General features: G+C 38.2%; 1 protein-coding gene across 1 annotated transcript in view; it reads left to right on the top strand.

Annotated features, from left to right (window-relative positions):
* Positions 1 to 238: 238 nt before the first annotated feature.
* Positions 239 to 16,083, top strand: part of LOC100892097 (carbohydrate sulfotransferase 14) — a 32,995-nt gene continuing 17,150 nt past the window's right edge. The window contains exon 1 of the mRNA XM_030973495.1: positions 239 to 354. The gene's annotated coding sequence lies outside the window, so the exon portion shown is untranslated. The remainder of the gene's footprint in view (positions 355 to 16,083) is intronic.

The following is a 16,083-nucleotide window of genomic DNA, read 5'->3' as shown; positions in this document are numbered from 1 at the left end:
TCCCAAATTGTAAAACCCATCGAGACGAATACAGGTATCGTGCTCATGAAAATAATATGTAATCAGTATTCATTTATGCACCGATAGTACATTTATCTGATACCCAGGTGGAAGTATTCTTCCCAAGAGGCAAACAAAAGGTATTTATAAAGCACCTCCATCACTTCAGCAGTGATTATTCTAAAATACACAAGTGGAACGTATCCATTGTGTAAAAGATCTGTGGATATTTTAGGTGCATGCGTTCCGAAACTATTTACAAACTGGCTCATTGGATACTACCAGCTTGTAAATACAAGACAGTGAAAAGGTATGCGCTCATTTTGTTCTGTCTGATCTGATCGAGAAATATAGGTAAGTTATGAATTAAATGATATTAAATTCTGTTATGATTTGATTGAATTGAATTGAAAAGAAATGAAATGGAATCGTAATCATTTCACTGAAAATCACTGGGGTAACGGTGGGGGTTTAGCAGAAACGTTCCACCTAAAGTTCCACGCCCATAAAAAAAACGAAAGAGAAAAAGGTTAAAACTAGAACTGCAATCGTATAAGAACGATATGCATGCATTGATGGCAGATGAAATACCATATACACTTTTTAGATTAATTTGTTAGAAGTATATACGTCACCAATTATGCATTGTTTGTTATATAGAGGGCACAAGTAGCTAGTAGTGCAGTGTGGCTTTAAGGCAATGTGACGTACTTTTAAGGCACTACCGGGCACTGCAAGTGCCTTAAAAGGATGTCGCACGTAGCAGTCCACTATTCAGATGTGCAAATCTGAAAGTACCTATGATGACACTGCTGATATTACTACTACTACCACCACTCCGTGGTAAGAAGGAAGTAAGTGAAAGAAAAGCATATTGCTCCGATTGTCTCATTTTCGCTCGCGTGAACATTGCCAGCACAAACCACTGACCTCTACCTCCTACACGGATCATCGCACATTCCCATTCACTATACGTTACGTACTAAAAGGCTGTATTGTCTGACCGTTCATGAATATTCATGTTTTTGCTAAAATCGGCAAAATGTTTGCTTTTACTAAATGGAAAAATTACGGTGGGGGGTTGGATGAAATGGACAAAACGAAATAGGCAGAAGTGATCTATGATAATTCATGCTTTTTATGTTTCGTGTGCTCGACCTATAATCTTCAAATCGCTTGGTAAACTGAGTCCAAAGTTAGACTTGTTTCACATGTGTATTATAGGCAATGACGAGCTTGCAACCTATTTTGAAAAATTACGGTGGGTGAACTTTCAAAAGTCAATGAGACATGAGGGCTCCAATGAAAGAGCTAGTGATAACGTACGTCGGGGTGGATGTGCTTTTCGTTTAAACAAAAAATGAATTTTTAACGATTTTTAAAAAAACGTCCATAGGCTAACATGTTAGGCTGCTGAATCTGAACATGCTCTGACGATATGGGGCGTTGTGAAATGAGACTAAACGGAGCCATATGGAAGGCAATAACGAAGGGAGAGAGAGAGAGAGTGACCCTGGTACAAATTCAGTTTTCTTTGAATAATTAATCCCGGTACTGATCATCATTTATCTGCCAATTTGGTGATTGCCGTGTGACGCTACATTACATGAAGTAGCACAGTGTCGTTTATTGTCATCAAAATGTTCAAATAGCAATGTAGAGACGATGAACGAAATAAGAATAAATTTTCAACGTCGTTAATCGTGAGAGCGTTCATTTCTATATATCTCTGCTAGATAATCGAATGGAATCAACTGTAAAACGTTATTATCATGAGTCCTGAAATATTAATTTGCTATTAGTATTAAAAGGGAATTAACTTCTCGACTATGAAGCATTATCATGACATAGAGAGTAAAACAACGTTTCATTTAATACAAAAGCAGTGCTGTAGGCCAAATAATATCGCCTTGCAAGTACAATAAAGATACCCTACTTCGCCATATTTACGACGTCGTCTGCTCCCCAAGGAATGCCTGGATTACATTTGGCCTGCGATTAGTCTACGGAGCCCGTATCCTGCCCGTATCCCCTTTTTTTTTGTACGGATTCACGGGCTCCCCAGCCTTTACGATTTTGTTTCGCGAGAAGTTAAACAAATTTGAAAATATCGTAAGCCCGTAGCCCGTATACAAGTCGTAGGTGGCATTGCACAATCCCCGCACGGGCATCGCCCGGAGGCCTCGCACTGATTGTGCAGCAAACGTACGATTTTTCGGTGAACATGGGGGCAAAAAAAAAATCGTACAGAGATTGTAGACTCGTGGGGCATTCGCACGGCCATTGCACAGCTATCGCAAGGTTGCTGCTCGCTGCCCGTGCAGTATCTGTGATATTGAGCAGTCATCTCCGCGCAACCTTTGCACGGAAGCTGCACGGGCTCCGTACGATTTCCGTGCGGAGGCTGCACGGCTACTGCATTCAAATTGCACGATTTCCGTACAATCTCCGAGCAGCCTCTGTACGGATTTGCCCCGGCCTGCCCCCGAGGGCCAATACAATAAATGGCACGATGCTCGTTGACAATGTAAACACAAACATCGTAGCCCGTAGCCTCCTACGATGTCTACGACAAATCGTAGACTAATTTATCGTACGGCGCCCGGGGCAAATGTAATCCAGGCAGAAGCTGTCATTTTGTCAGGTTAAGACGTATGGAAAGGAGAACTGATGTAGCGCGCGGCGCGCGCGTTATATGCAATACACATGGCGTACTGCCAAGTGTTGGTTGTAATATTGTTCCTCGAAAAGTAAGAGGAAATCGTTTTATCGGTTTCCAGACCAACAGATATATAGACATGTACACAATATACGTACCAAATGCCACAGATGAAAAGTATAGAAAAGCTCAGAAGCAACTCAACCACAGTACGAAATATGTAGCCACTCGGCATGTCCATCAGATTTTTGCTATTCACCATAGAAAACTCCCCAATCATTATAAATGTGACGACAAGCTCTATTATCGACAAATATTCACTGTGTCCCATTCAAACTTTGAAAACGTAAAGCAAAACCCATCAATAATGAGGGACAGTATTCACTGTGTCCTACTCCTATAGAAAACATACAGCACTATAATTATGGCGCTGGTTTGTTTAAACTATGACCAAATAGCTAAATGGCCCTTTAAGAGCCTGAATCTTTACACATAATAGAATTATAAATCAGTTACAACTTTTTCTTGTAGCGTGGACCTAGATTGACATCCCATAGCTTAATGAAATGTTTCAAAATTGCTTTATGTACATGAGGTATACCTGAACAGCAAATTGTTCACGGAATTTTGTAACAAAATTGACATACTATTTTGGTTGGAGCCAAAACAAATATAGAGTCACAAACAATATGTTTGTTTTCTTTTGATTCATTAGGATTGGTGGATCTTAAAGAAAGTTAACAATAATATGAATCAACTCCTGTAGTTTTATGGAACAGTGCAATTGAAAATGGTGTTTCGGACGTTACATTTCCCTTAAACAATGTAGACCCTCATTTAACCCACTAGAACAATAAGTTAATGAGATTGTATATAGTTTGAATAAGCTGATTCGTTACTCCAAGTGATTGAAATAAAATAAAATTTAATTTAATTATAGTAGCGCTTATATTAGAAATATACTCAAAATTTTAAAAAGTTGTCTCATTTTCCGTAAACACTTTTGTAACGTCCGAAACAATTTTCATTTTTGAAGTATATAGCAGAACAAATATGAACTGCAGGACCTATATATCCTAAAAATCCTATCCTATTTTATAGTTAAAACCAATTTTCTGTTAACAGTTGTCACGTTCGAAACAAATCTAACGTCCGAAACAAAAAAAATACCAATTAAATGATGATAATCCATATTTTAGGGTATCTGGGATGAATAAATAATTATGAAATAAGTTATTATAAGTCTCAACACATGTCAAGACACAAATGAGGTCTTTCAAATCCAATAATTGTTTGTAAGCACAAGAAGGGTGTTTCGGACGTTACATAATTTCATTGTTTCCACATAGTTTACAAGTTTTAGTTAATTTTCGATCATTATGTGCAAGTTACGATTTCACATTGCACACTCCTGTTAAAAACATTGTTTTGATAATTTGCTTTAGATTTAAATATAAAAATATTGAAAAATATGATTCAAAAAATCAAATTTTCCTTAAAATATCTCAATTTTCTGCAAAATTGACTTATAAAACATAAGATATTGAAGCCACATTTTGTGATGCATGGCATGGCTGGCTGCTTTAGTTTATCCTTAATTGAAATTTATCAATAAAAATCTCAATAAACGTGACTCATAGAAAAAAATATCAGCTATTTTAACAGCACTTTCTGGTATGCTGTTAGCACGTTTCAAACGTTACATTAAACTGTTAACAGACATTTTCATATTTTAACTAGTTCAAAAGAGAGGCAAAGACAGATGTGAGAAGAGCGAATTTCAATTTTGCAACCTCTCCTCTCGCTATTTACATTGCTGTGTGTTTGCAATTCATCAGGTTTTCAGGTTGTTCCAAATGATGTCATGGTAACCCGACACATGCTCCGCCGACGATTGCTCCGCCGACATTTACTCCGCAAAACGCGACAATTGCTCCGCGACATTTGCTCCGCGACATTTGCTCCGCCGACAATTGCTCCGCCGACATTTGCTCCGCCGACATATGCTCCGCCGACATTTGCTTCGCCGACAATTGATCCGCCGACAGTTGCTCCGCCGACATTTGCTCCGCCGACAATTGCTCCGCCGACATTTGCTCCGCCGACAATTGCTCCGCCGACATTTGCTCCGTCTGAAGCGACCCTTGCTCCGTTATTAATGGTCAGAAAAAGGTGAACAAGGTATCAAAATGCTTGAAAAAATGATGACGAAGACAATTTGGCGATTCTGTTTTGCAAAATGTCAGAACGCGCGAAAACACGCGCGCGCATGCGCGTGTGCGAGATTTTGTGTAAAATGCTTTAAATGGCCTAAAACGTATGCTAAATGATTTTGAGTTTTTTTTTAGCATTTTGAAATTTTGCGCGCGCACCGACGCGCGCATTTTTTTACCTTAACTTGACCGGACGCATATTGACCTTAATCATGATAAATATGAATGAGAAAAAACTTTTGGTTATGAAGATATGATCATGAGTTGATTTTCCGAAAATTGCGTCAAGGTCAGTCAAGGTCAATGTTGAAAACGTTATTGTGCTTTGTACATATGCCTTTACACATGTGTGCCAAATTTGAAGGCATTTGATTGAGCCATTTTCAAGTCATCGTGCTTACAAAAAAGTGGTTAGAAATAAGAAAAATAAACTAGATTTGTAATACTTGTTTGGAACAAGTATAGGTGGGCTGGTCCAACTAAAATTTGAGACAAAATGAAGGGCACATTTGAGATAGCTAATTGTCTCAGCTACAACATACTCAAAGTTCAGCGTAAGCGAAGCTAAAACGACGGAGATATTGCTCGCGAAAGACGGGAATGCAGATCCAGTTTTGAGAAAGAGTCATGTCCCATAGAGAATACACGAAAAAAGAGAAAAATTGACATGCCTCCTTTAATCGCAAAAATACGTCATGATTCCTTTATCGAAATGAAAAATCATGTCAATTGCATTTGTAGTGAATTATCTCAGCTAGAACATATCGAAAGTTGGAAGAAAATCAATCAATATTTACAGAGATACAATCAATTTTCCAAAAATATGCTGATGTTATAATATGCAAATTGGAATTTTGAGTTCGGAGGCCATTATGATGACGTCATGAGTTAATTGAGGGTCAAATGAGAAAAGAAATCATATTTCCAATTCATACTCTACAAAATATGAAAAAAAAATTGGGGTCACCTAACATCCTAAAGAGCTACAATGGATTCTGTATAGGCATGTTTTTGGCCATATATGCTATGTATTACAAGAGCTCGCACGCACGGACGTGTATCTTAAACGGACGCTCACTCCGTTATTAATGGTCAAAAATATGTTAACAAGGTATCAAAATGCTTGGGAAAATGTGCCAAATATGATGAAAAAGAAAAATTGGCGATTCTTTGTTGCAAAATGCCAGAACGCGCGAAAACACGCGCGCATGCGCGTGTGCGAGATTTTTTTAAAATGCTTAAAAAAGCCTAAAACGTATGTAAAATTATTTTAAGACTATTTTGAGCATTTTAATATTTTGCGCGCGCACTGAAGCGCGGACGTACGCGCACGCGCACGTTTTTTGACCTGAAATTGACCGGACGAATATTGACCTTAATCATGATAAATATGAATCAAAAATGGCTTTTGGTTATGAAGATATGATCATGAGTTGATTTTCAGAAAAATTTACAAAATGGCGCCTAGATGACGTCATCAGTGAAGGTCATAGTTGAAAACGTTATTGTGTTTTGTACATATGCCTATACATATATGTGTGCCAAATTTGAAGGCATTTGATAGAGCCATTTTCAAGTAATCGTGCTTACAAAAAAGTGGTTAGAAAACTAACGAAAACATAAGGTGATCTGTATTATATACAGCCCACCTGATAATACATTACATTTATAATGCGCTTCATACAATGTTTCTAAACTCAAGAGAAAGAATAAAGGATAAGGATGTGGGAGAAAAAAAGGAGTTACCTAGAGGAGTTAACAATAAAGAATAATAAAGGCGATTTTAACAAAGTTATAAGGTGGTCTGTATAAGATACAGCCCACCTGATAATAAAGGCAAATCTAACGAAATTATAAGGTGGTCTGTACGATCTACAGCCCACTTGATAATAAATAAATAAATAAACAAAGGCAATTCTAACGAAATTATAAGGTGGTCTGTACGATATACAGCCCACCTGATAATTACAAAAATAACATTAGTAACACCACCAACCATCATAATAATTGTTGTCATTATTATTGTGATACTGCTTCTAATACTACTCCTGCTACATGTACTAGGAAGAAGGAGGGGAAGAGGAAGAATCTTATTGTTTATTTTCTGTATTATCGAGGCATACAAATGCACAAGGAGGTAAATGAGGGAAAAGAAAGACGACGAAGAGGGAGAGTGAGGGAGAGAGAACGAGAGGGGATAGCCTATGGCCCGGGTTCAAATTCAGTTCTCTTTAATTTATTTGACCCAGTACTGATGATCATAATTTTTATCTACCATGTGATTGCCATGTGTACGCCACACCCGGCCCCCCCACTCAGGTTTCAAAATGACCGCATGCGTGTTGCCAAAATGTCCTTTTCGTAACAAAAGAAAAAGGTCGAGCCGTATTGACTATACACACCGGACTTTTGCTGAAAAGGGGGGGGGGGTGCGGAAAAAGGCTCGTATACAAAAGAAAAAGGTCGAGCCGTATTGACTTTACACACCGGACTTTTGCTGAAAAGGGGGGGGGGGGTCGGTTGGAACACGCATATGCGTACCCTAAATAACACTGAGTGGGGGGGGGGGGGGGGGCCGGGACGCCACACCAAATAGCACTAGCTCATATTTTGTTGATGTTGTCAAGAACTTATTGGCATGCAGCCAGTAGATTATCATCATGTGTTTGATCTTGTATTGAAAAAAAGATCAAACACATCATCATAATCTACAGAGTGCAACCAAAAATTTCTTAACAACAATTGAAATTTCTTTCAGGAAGCCTAACACTAAAAGCTGTTTTTGATTCAAAGAGCATCGTAGAGACGATGACCAAATAAGAATAATAATACATTCACTTCTATTTTCCCCGCCAAATAATCCGCACAAAAGAATCAACAGAGGGTAATCAACTGTTAAACAAATTTATCATGAGTCCTTGAAAATTTATTAATACTGCTTGTCAAATATTATTGAGGAACAGCAAAGGCGAACACGATTGTCGCTACAATTCAGAAATCATTGCTTGCATTGCTTTTCTCTCAAAATTACCGTGAGATATCAAGCTACATAGAACTATGATCGACACAAAAGATGTTGTCTTGAAAACAGTCAGAAACATTAGAACTTGAATGAATAAAACATAATGCAAATGAATGAGACTAGAATGGATAGGACACAAGTTAATTTCTACCATTTAAATCATCACGTACCAAATACCTAAGCAAAATTCGAACCAGATGCATTTAATAGTAAGCTTAAAGACAATGATTCATGAATTGTAAATTGTCGTGAGTTTATCGTCTAGACGTATTGCAAAAGATAATCCGAATAATAATGATCAGAATGATACCTCTACTATAAAGCCTAATTCTACATGTACTTTACTACACTTCTGTCATTGTAGATTATGCTGATAATACAGATGATAATATTGATATGATAACAATTATAATAATACTATATACTTATACTAATCGTCATCAAAATCATCATGTTCATATTCATCATAATGATAACAATAATAATGATTATAATAATTACAATAATAACTTATTTTAACGATAATAATCATGATAAAGATAATAATCACAATAACAAACATAATAATTACATAAATAACATTAGTAACACCATCAACCATCATAATCATTGTTGTCATTATTATTGTGATACTGCTTCTAATACTACTCCTGCTACATGTACTAGGAAGAAGGAGGGGAAGAGGAAGAATCTTATTGTTTATTTTCTGTATTATCGAGGCATACAAATGCACAGGGAGGTAAAAGAGGGAAAAGTAAGGCGACGAAGAGGGAGAGAGAGGGAGAGAGAACGAGAGGGGATAGCCTATGGCCCGGGTTCAAATTCAGTTCTCTTTAATTTATTTGACCCAGTACTGATGATCATAATTTTTATCTACCATGTGATTGCCATGTATACGCCACACCAAATAGCACTAGCTCATATTTTGTTAATGTTGTCAAGAACTTATTGGCATGCAGCCAGTAGATTATCATCATGTGTTTGATCTTGTATTGAAAAAAGATCAAACACATCATCATAATCTACAGAGTGCAACCAAAAATTTCTTAACAACAATTGAAATTTCTTTCAGGAAGCCTAACACTAAAAGCTGTTTTTGATTCAAAGAGCATCGTAGAGACGATGACCAAATAAGAATTATAATACATTCACTTCCATTTTCCCCGCCAAATAATCCGCACAAAAGAATCAACAGAGGGTAATCAACTGTTAAACAAATTTATCATGAGTCCTTGAAAAATTTATTAATACTGCTTGTCAAATATTATTGAGGAACAGCAAAGGCGAACACGATTGTCGCTACAATTCAGAAATCATTGCTTGCATTGCTTTTCTCTCAAAATTACCGTGAGATATCAAGCTACATAGAACTATGATCGACACAAAAGATGTTGTCTTGAAAACAGTCAGAAACATTAGAACTTGAATGAATAAAACATAATGCAAATGAATAAGACTAGAATGAATAGGACACAAGTTAATTTCTACCATTTAAATCATCACGTACCAAATACCTAAGCAAAATTCGAACCAGATGCATTTAATAGTAAGCTTAAAGACAATGATTCATGACAATTGTAAATTGTCGTGAGTTTATCGTCTAGACGTATTGCAAAAGATAATCCGAATAATAATGATCAGAATGATACCTCTACTACTAGGCCTACTTCTACATGACTATACTATACCACTGCCATTGTAGAATATGCTGATAATACAGATGATAATAATGATATGATTAACAATTATAACTAGACTTTAAATTGTCACTTTGACGAATTAGGTGATACGTATGCTATTTTTGTATATGGTCTATCCATATGAAAAATTTCAACTGTGTAGTATATTGACCATTATGGATCTATGGAAGATAGATTGAGACGATATATGACAATTGACCCCATACAATAAGCAGTTACACATTTGACCCTAATTGACAAAACGAAGAATGCATTTTCACAATTTCATCTTCTTCCATGAAATGCTCTACCCGTCATGTTTACCTAGATTGTGCTGCGCATAGATTCAATCGGATTATTTTGGGCCATTACAAGAAGTGGGTTATTGATGTGGAAAAATGCTCATGTACCCTTTAAGCTCATATAATGTATTTTATTACCAGAGGAAAAAAAATTGGTCAGTCACTCAATAGTGTCTGACAGTAAAGTATAGAAAGTAAAGGGGTTTCCTTGTTTAATTTGAATACTAGAAAACTGCTAACGTTTATATTTCACAAATAGGACAAACGTGACATATGCATAATTCCTACAATGTTCTACAAAATTTGCGAATATAACTTTCAATTGAAAATTTCGACATGATCCCACCATCTGATCAAAAAACAAAAGACACAACTTTTATAGCCCATAGTCTCAGCTATAACATACCAAAATTTAGGAGAACATAGAGCACAAATAAGCTAGATAGTGCTCAAAGATTAATGTCATGTAGATCCATGATTTGAACTAAATTGGCACCTTCCACAGGCTTAACACGCAAATTAAGAAAATCTGTCAAGTTACCTTTAATCGCAATTTTCACTATGATGATGTCATCAAAATAAAAAAATAATATGTAGTTAACTTGTAGACAATTGCCTCAACTACAAGCTATTAACATTAAGAAGAGAATCAATCAATATTTACAGAGATATAATCAATTTTCCATAAATATGCTGACGTCATATTAATATGCAAATTCGTATTTTGAGTTCCAAGGTCAATATGATGATGACACGATATACTTAATGGCCAAATGAGACATGAAATCACATCTCCGACTCATACTCTATCCGAATATGAAAACAAAATGAGGGTTCCCGTCCATCCCAAAGAGTCATAAGGGTTTTGTGTAGGCATGTTGTTGCCCATACATGCTATGAGCACGCGCGCACGGACGTTTATCTTGAACGGACGCTCATTCCCTTATTAACGGACGCTCATTCCCTTATTAATGGTCATGCATTACTGAATATTTCTTGCCATCTCCCCTCATCTGTAATGATAAGGTACCCTTTGTCTGTCTCTTCCTCTCTTCAACTCTCTCTCTCTTTCTCTCCCTCTCTATCTCTTTCCGCCTTTCTCTCCCGTCCCCCTTCTCTTTCTTTCTCTCCTTCTCTCTCTTTGTCATCACTCCAACTCTCCCTCTCCTACACCTCTCCCTATCTATTTCTTTTTTTAACAAAAATTTGAATCTGATCAATGAATTTTTATGAAATGTCTATATGTTTGATCATTGATTTATGTCATATTTTGTGTTATTTCAATTTGAATTGCAATTGTATTGTATATAACCTTGTGAAATGGATCGCAATTCAGCCATTGGCTGCGATGATCTTTTTAATAAAAACCATTTCTATTTATCTATATCTATCTATAAAGTGATAAACATGGTATCAAATTGTTCGGGAAAACATGAGAAATACTGTGTCAAAAAAAAATCCAGGATGAATTATTTTGCGTTCGGCCGTGACAAACGAAAACGCGCGCGCATGCGCGTACGCGCGATTCTTTATGAAATGCTTTTGCTAATAATGGCGTACGCTCGCGTTTTTTGACGTGAAATCGACTGGACTGATCCTGGTAAATATGAATGAGAAATGTCTTTTCGTTATGAAGATATGATCATATTTTGATTTTCACAAAATTGCGCCTGGATGACGTTATCAATCAAGGTCAAGGTTGAAAACCTTATTTTGCTCTTTCCTCATGCCTATACATAATTATGTGTGTCAAATTTCAAGGCATTTGATTGAGCCATTTTCAAGTTATCGTGCTAACAAAAAAGTGGTTAGAAATAAGAAAAATATTCTAACGAAAACATAAGGTGATCTGTATTATATACAGCCCACCTGATAATACATTACATTAATAATGCGCTCCATACAATGTTTCTAAACGCAAGAGAAAGAATAAAGGATAAGGATGTGGGAGGAAAAAGGAGTTACCTAGAAGTCATTACGAATATACTGAAATAACTTTCCATCTATCACTGTACGTCCCATATAATGTACACTGAACACTCATTCCATGTCGTGGGAAGTTTTTTTTAAAAGTAGAGCAGCAAGCCACATTCCCCAATACGCGCATACCTCCTAGTTAGCTCATCAATAATTTTTATGTAAGACCTGAAATGACCTCAATGCAAGCAAGCACATGCATCTTACGAGGTAAACCATCTGCAAGTAAAGCATTACAGGGGCGTAGCCAAAGGGGGGTGGGTGTGGGGGATGCGACACCCCCCCCCCCCCCCACCTCTCAGGATATTATCGGTAAAATTGCGCTGCCGTCGGGAAAAAAGAGAAAAGGGGGAGGGAAAAAAGAGAGGGCAAGGGAAAGAAAAGAAAAGAAAAGGAAAAGAAAGTAAGGAAAAGAAAGGAAAGGAAAGAAAAGAAAGGAAAGAAAAGAGAAGAAACAAAGAGAAGAAAAAAAAAAATTCCCTACGAACTGTGACTTTGTATCCGCTGTGACGACTTTGAGAGTGACTACAACTATAATACTTGTATTTTTACGAAGTTTCACTTTCCTGTAATATCAGCTAAAGAAATCAGAGATTTAACATTTTCAGGGAAACTAAATTCAAACAAGGATTAAGAGTCAACAACGATACGACGAATCGTCTTCCTTTCTCTATATTTTGATGAAACGCCAAAATTTCCGCGCTTTGCGCGGGAGGGGAAAACTTCATTTAGACGAGTCGAGAACGGTACAATAAATCGTCTTCTTTTCCTAATAATTTAGGGAAACGTCTAAGCTTCCGCGCTTCGCGCAGGAGGCCTAACACCGACACCCCCTAACGAGCGCGTTTCGCTTGCTCAGTACCGCCCCTCCCTAAAATAAGATCCTAGCTCCGCGCCTGCATTAAAATATATAGCTATGATGTTGACTAAGTTGACAAATTAATTCGTATATTTATGTCGTCGAGGAAATTGATCATTTGCGCATACGCAAGTACTATAGATAGTCCAGGAAAAACAATTTAGCCTTCGGCCCCGGGTATATAGGGTTATTTGTAGATATTGAGACACTTAATTTTGTCGGTAATTGGTGGCTAGTTTTGTCGGTAATCGTTGGCCTCTACACCACCCCCCCCCCCCCCACTGAAAAAGGTCTAGCGACGCCCCTGATACAATGTATTAGGTCATCGTGGAAGTTCTAGAAAGCAACAGGGGAGGGATCAAAATAAGCTTTGAAGGGCACTTATACGTAAAGAAGAGAACCCTTTCAGACGGGAAAATTAGATGGCAGCCTTTCTGCTTATTCCCATTTATACAAATCATTTTGTTGCAGTTTGATGTCAATTCTTCACGATATTAAAGCCAATTGCTCTTCTTCCGGTGGTTCCGTGAGTCCCTTAAAGTCAGTGAAAACAAAGTACTCGAATGAGAGGGGGTGTTTTACACACTAATATATATATATATATATATATAAATTATATATATATATATATATAGTAAAGCTACATACACTTAACTGAAGGAAAGAAACCTATAGAAAACGGACTGGATATTATTGAAAATACTATTCTAAACAAGAATGTACTACATGTACTACATTACGTTACAATTTCACGAGAGAAATAGAACTCGAGAGGGGAAGAAAAGAAGAAGTGATGAAAATGAAAGAAGACTAATAGCATGAGAGGAAAGAAAAGAGCTAAGAAGACAAGAAAAGGGTGTAAAAAGGAAGAGGAAGAGCAAGAGAGAGAGAGAGAGAGAGAGATAGCCTTGAGCTTTGGATCGGCTAATGAGTAATAAATGAAACAGATTTCGAGCGGAGTAATTATCTTTCGCCGGAGAACTTGCATAAGGAGCTAAAACTTGATGTTTTTTTAAATCAAACATTATGGGGAAAAGCAAAAAACGGTTGAGCATTTATTGCACTAATTGCCAGAGGAGCATTCATGTCTTCCACGAGGCCGCACTTTTGGATCAGAGAGCAATTTAATTGTCGGCGGAGCATTGTCTTTTGCGGGGTACTTTTGGGGAGGAGCAACAATTATTGTCGTAGTAGCCTTTGTATTTTACGGGACACTTTTTTAGCGGAGCAAATGTCGGCGGAGCAATTGTCGGTGTCACCGGAGCAAGTGTCGCTTCAGGCGGAGCAAATGTCGGCGGAGCAATTGTCGGCAGAGCAAATGTCACCGGAGCAATTGTCCCGTTTTGCGGAGCAATTGTCGGCGGAGCAACTGTCGTTCGAGGAGCATTTGTCTCCTGAGCAATTGTTGCGTTTTGCGGAGCAATTGTCGGCGGAGCAATTGTCGGCGGAGCAAATGTCGGCGGAGTAATTGTCGGCGGAGCAATTGTCGGCGGAGCAATCGTCGGCGGAGCATGTGTCATGGAACCAATGTCATATAGCCAAGATTGTACTTGGTAGGTTACAAAAGCTCAAAATCACCTCCTTAAGCAATACCCAGTGTACATGTACATGACATGGATATGATACAGGTATATATATATATATATCAAGTTGATAAAATCAAGCAAATTAAAAAGTTTTTTCTTAAATTGATGAGAAATATGGATTTTCATCTGAAATACATTTTTTAAAGGGCACTCAGTACACGTTACTAATCTGTGTAGAAAGGATTACCGGTACTACTGCCATTATCCAATACTGGAATTGCCATTTACGCTTTATGATATCAATTTATCAAGCAATTTTTATGCAATGAAATATCCGATTTCAAGCTATCGGTAGCAGCTCTGAAGGTGGAGAAATTCTGGACAAGTACGACAAGCAATGCAATGTAATCTGCAGTGATCATTTTACAGTCACTAGGGCGCTTTAGCAACGCGCCGGAAGGCAAAGAGGAGGGGGAATTCACTCAACCGAGATCAAATAATGTATGCAGTTCGGATTCTGTCTATTGAAATACTATAATTCTTATCAGGTGAATGAAATAATTTGTATTGAGGCACTTCACAAAGACTTATGCATTTAATTTGGTTACATTACGAAAATGGTCTATTGTACGGCGATACAACTCTTCCGTCGAGTTTAGGGAACGAATGCTATTATGGCTGAGAACGGTAGTGAGAATCAACAAGACGGAGAAAATTCTGGTTCGCACGTGCGCAGATTGATTATTTTGCTCGATTACTCGTCTTTGCCTTCCGCCGTGTTTGCAAAAGCACTCTATATACAGGTTACAAATTAAGACGGGAGCATATATAGGACTCGGTTGAGTGATTTCTCCCGTCCTGTTTGTCTTCCGTCGCGTTGCTAAAGCGCCCTAATTACAGCAGGGAAACGCACGTACGCATTAGCAGTCGAATACCGTATCCGGACACCTATCCCCTGGACATCCACCCCCGGATAACCAACCCCAGTCAACCACCCCCTAGGAAAACTACCCCCTAGGGCAACCACTCTCTAGGACGACTACCCCCCAGAACAACTACCCCTAGGATAGTTGTCCGGGGGTAGTTGCCCTAGAGGATGGTTGCCACAGGGGGTAGTTATCTGGGGGTAGTTGTCCGGGGGTAGTTGTCCCGGGGTAGTAGTCCTAGAGGATGGTTGCCCTAGGGGATAGTTGTCCTAGGGGGTAGTTGACTGGGGTGGGTATCCGGGGTTGGATGTCCAGGGGGTAGATATCCTAGAACCGTCAAAACATGCGATACGTCACAGAACGGGCTGTGTGCAAACACAATGGCGACGTTTTGAAAATCTTCATAACCCAGGCGCGGATCTAGGGGGGGGTTTAGGGGGTTCAAACCCCCCCCCCCCCTTGGGCGGCCCCAAAAAAAAAAAAAAAAAAAAAAAGAAAGAAAGAAAAAAAAGAAAGAAAAAAGAACGCACGCTGGAGAGAAACCCTTTCAAGTGCAAATATTGTGAGAAGATATTCAACTCATCTGGTAACTTAACCAAACACATGATAAAAAGGCTGGATATAACTGTGTATTAAGCTGTTACTTGATTTAAAAAGACGTTATCATGCACTGCTTTTTATGGTCTCCATTGTGTTAATAGATGCCAGGAAAACATCACTTACGGGGTTCAAATAAACACCCCCAAAAAAATCGGCTCGCCGCTACGCGGCTCGTGGACGATGCTCTGCATCGTCATTATTTTGGTCAAACCCCCCCTTAGCAAAAAGCTAGATCCGCCCCTGTAACCGCGATCGAAAGACGAAGGATTCTGAAGAAGAGTTTGATAATCTTTTAAATGGCCTACAAACTAAAATTAACA

The sequence above is a fragment of the Strongylocentrotus purpuratus genome, unplaced genomic scaffold (genome assembly GCF_000002235.5).
Source record: "Strongylocentrotus purpuratus isolate Spur 01 unplaced genomic scaffold, Spur_5.0 spur5_scaffold_6, whole genome shotgun sequence".
NCBI lineage: Eukaryota > Metazoa > Echinodermata > Echinoidea > Camarodonta > Strongylocentrotidae > Strongylocentrotus > Strongylocentrotus purpuratus.
Note: the sequence above shows the minus strand (reverse complement) of the source record. Positions and strands in the feature narration are given on the sequence as shown.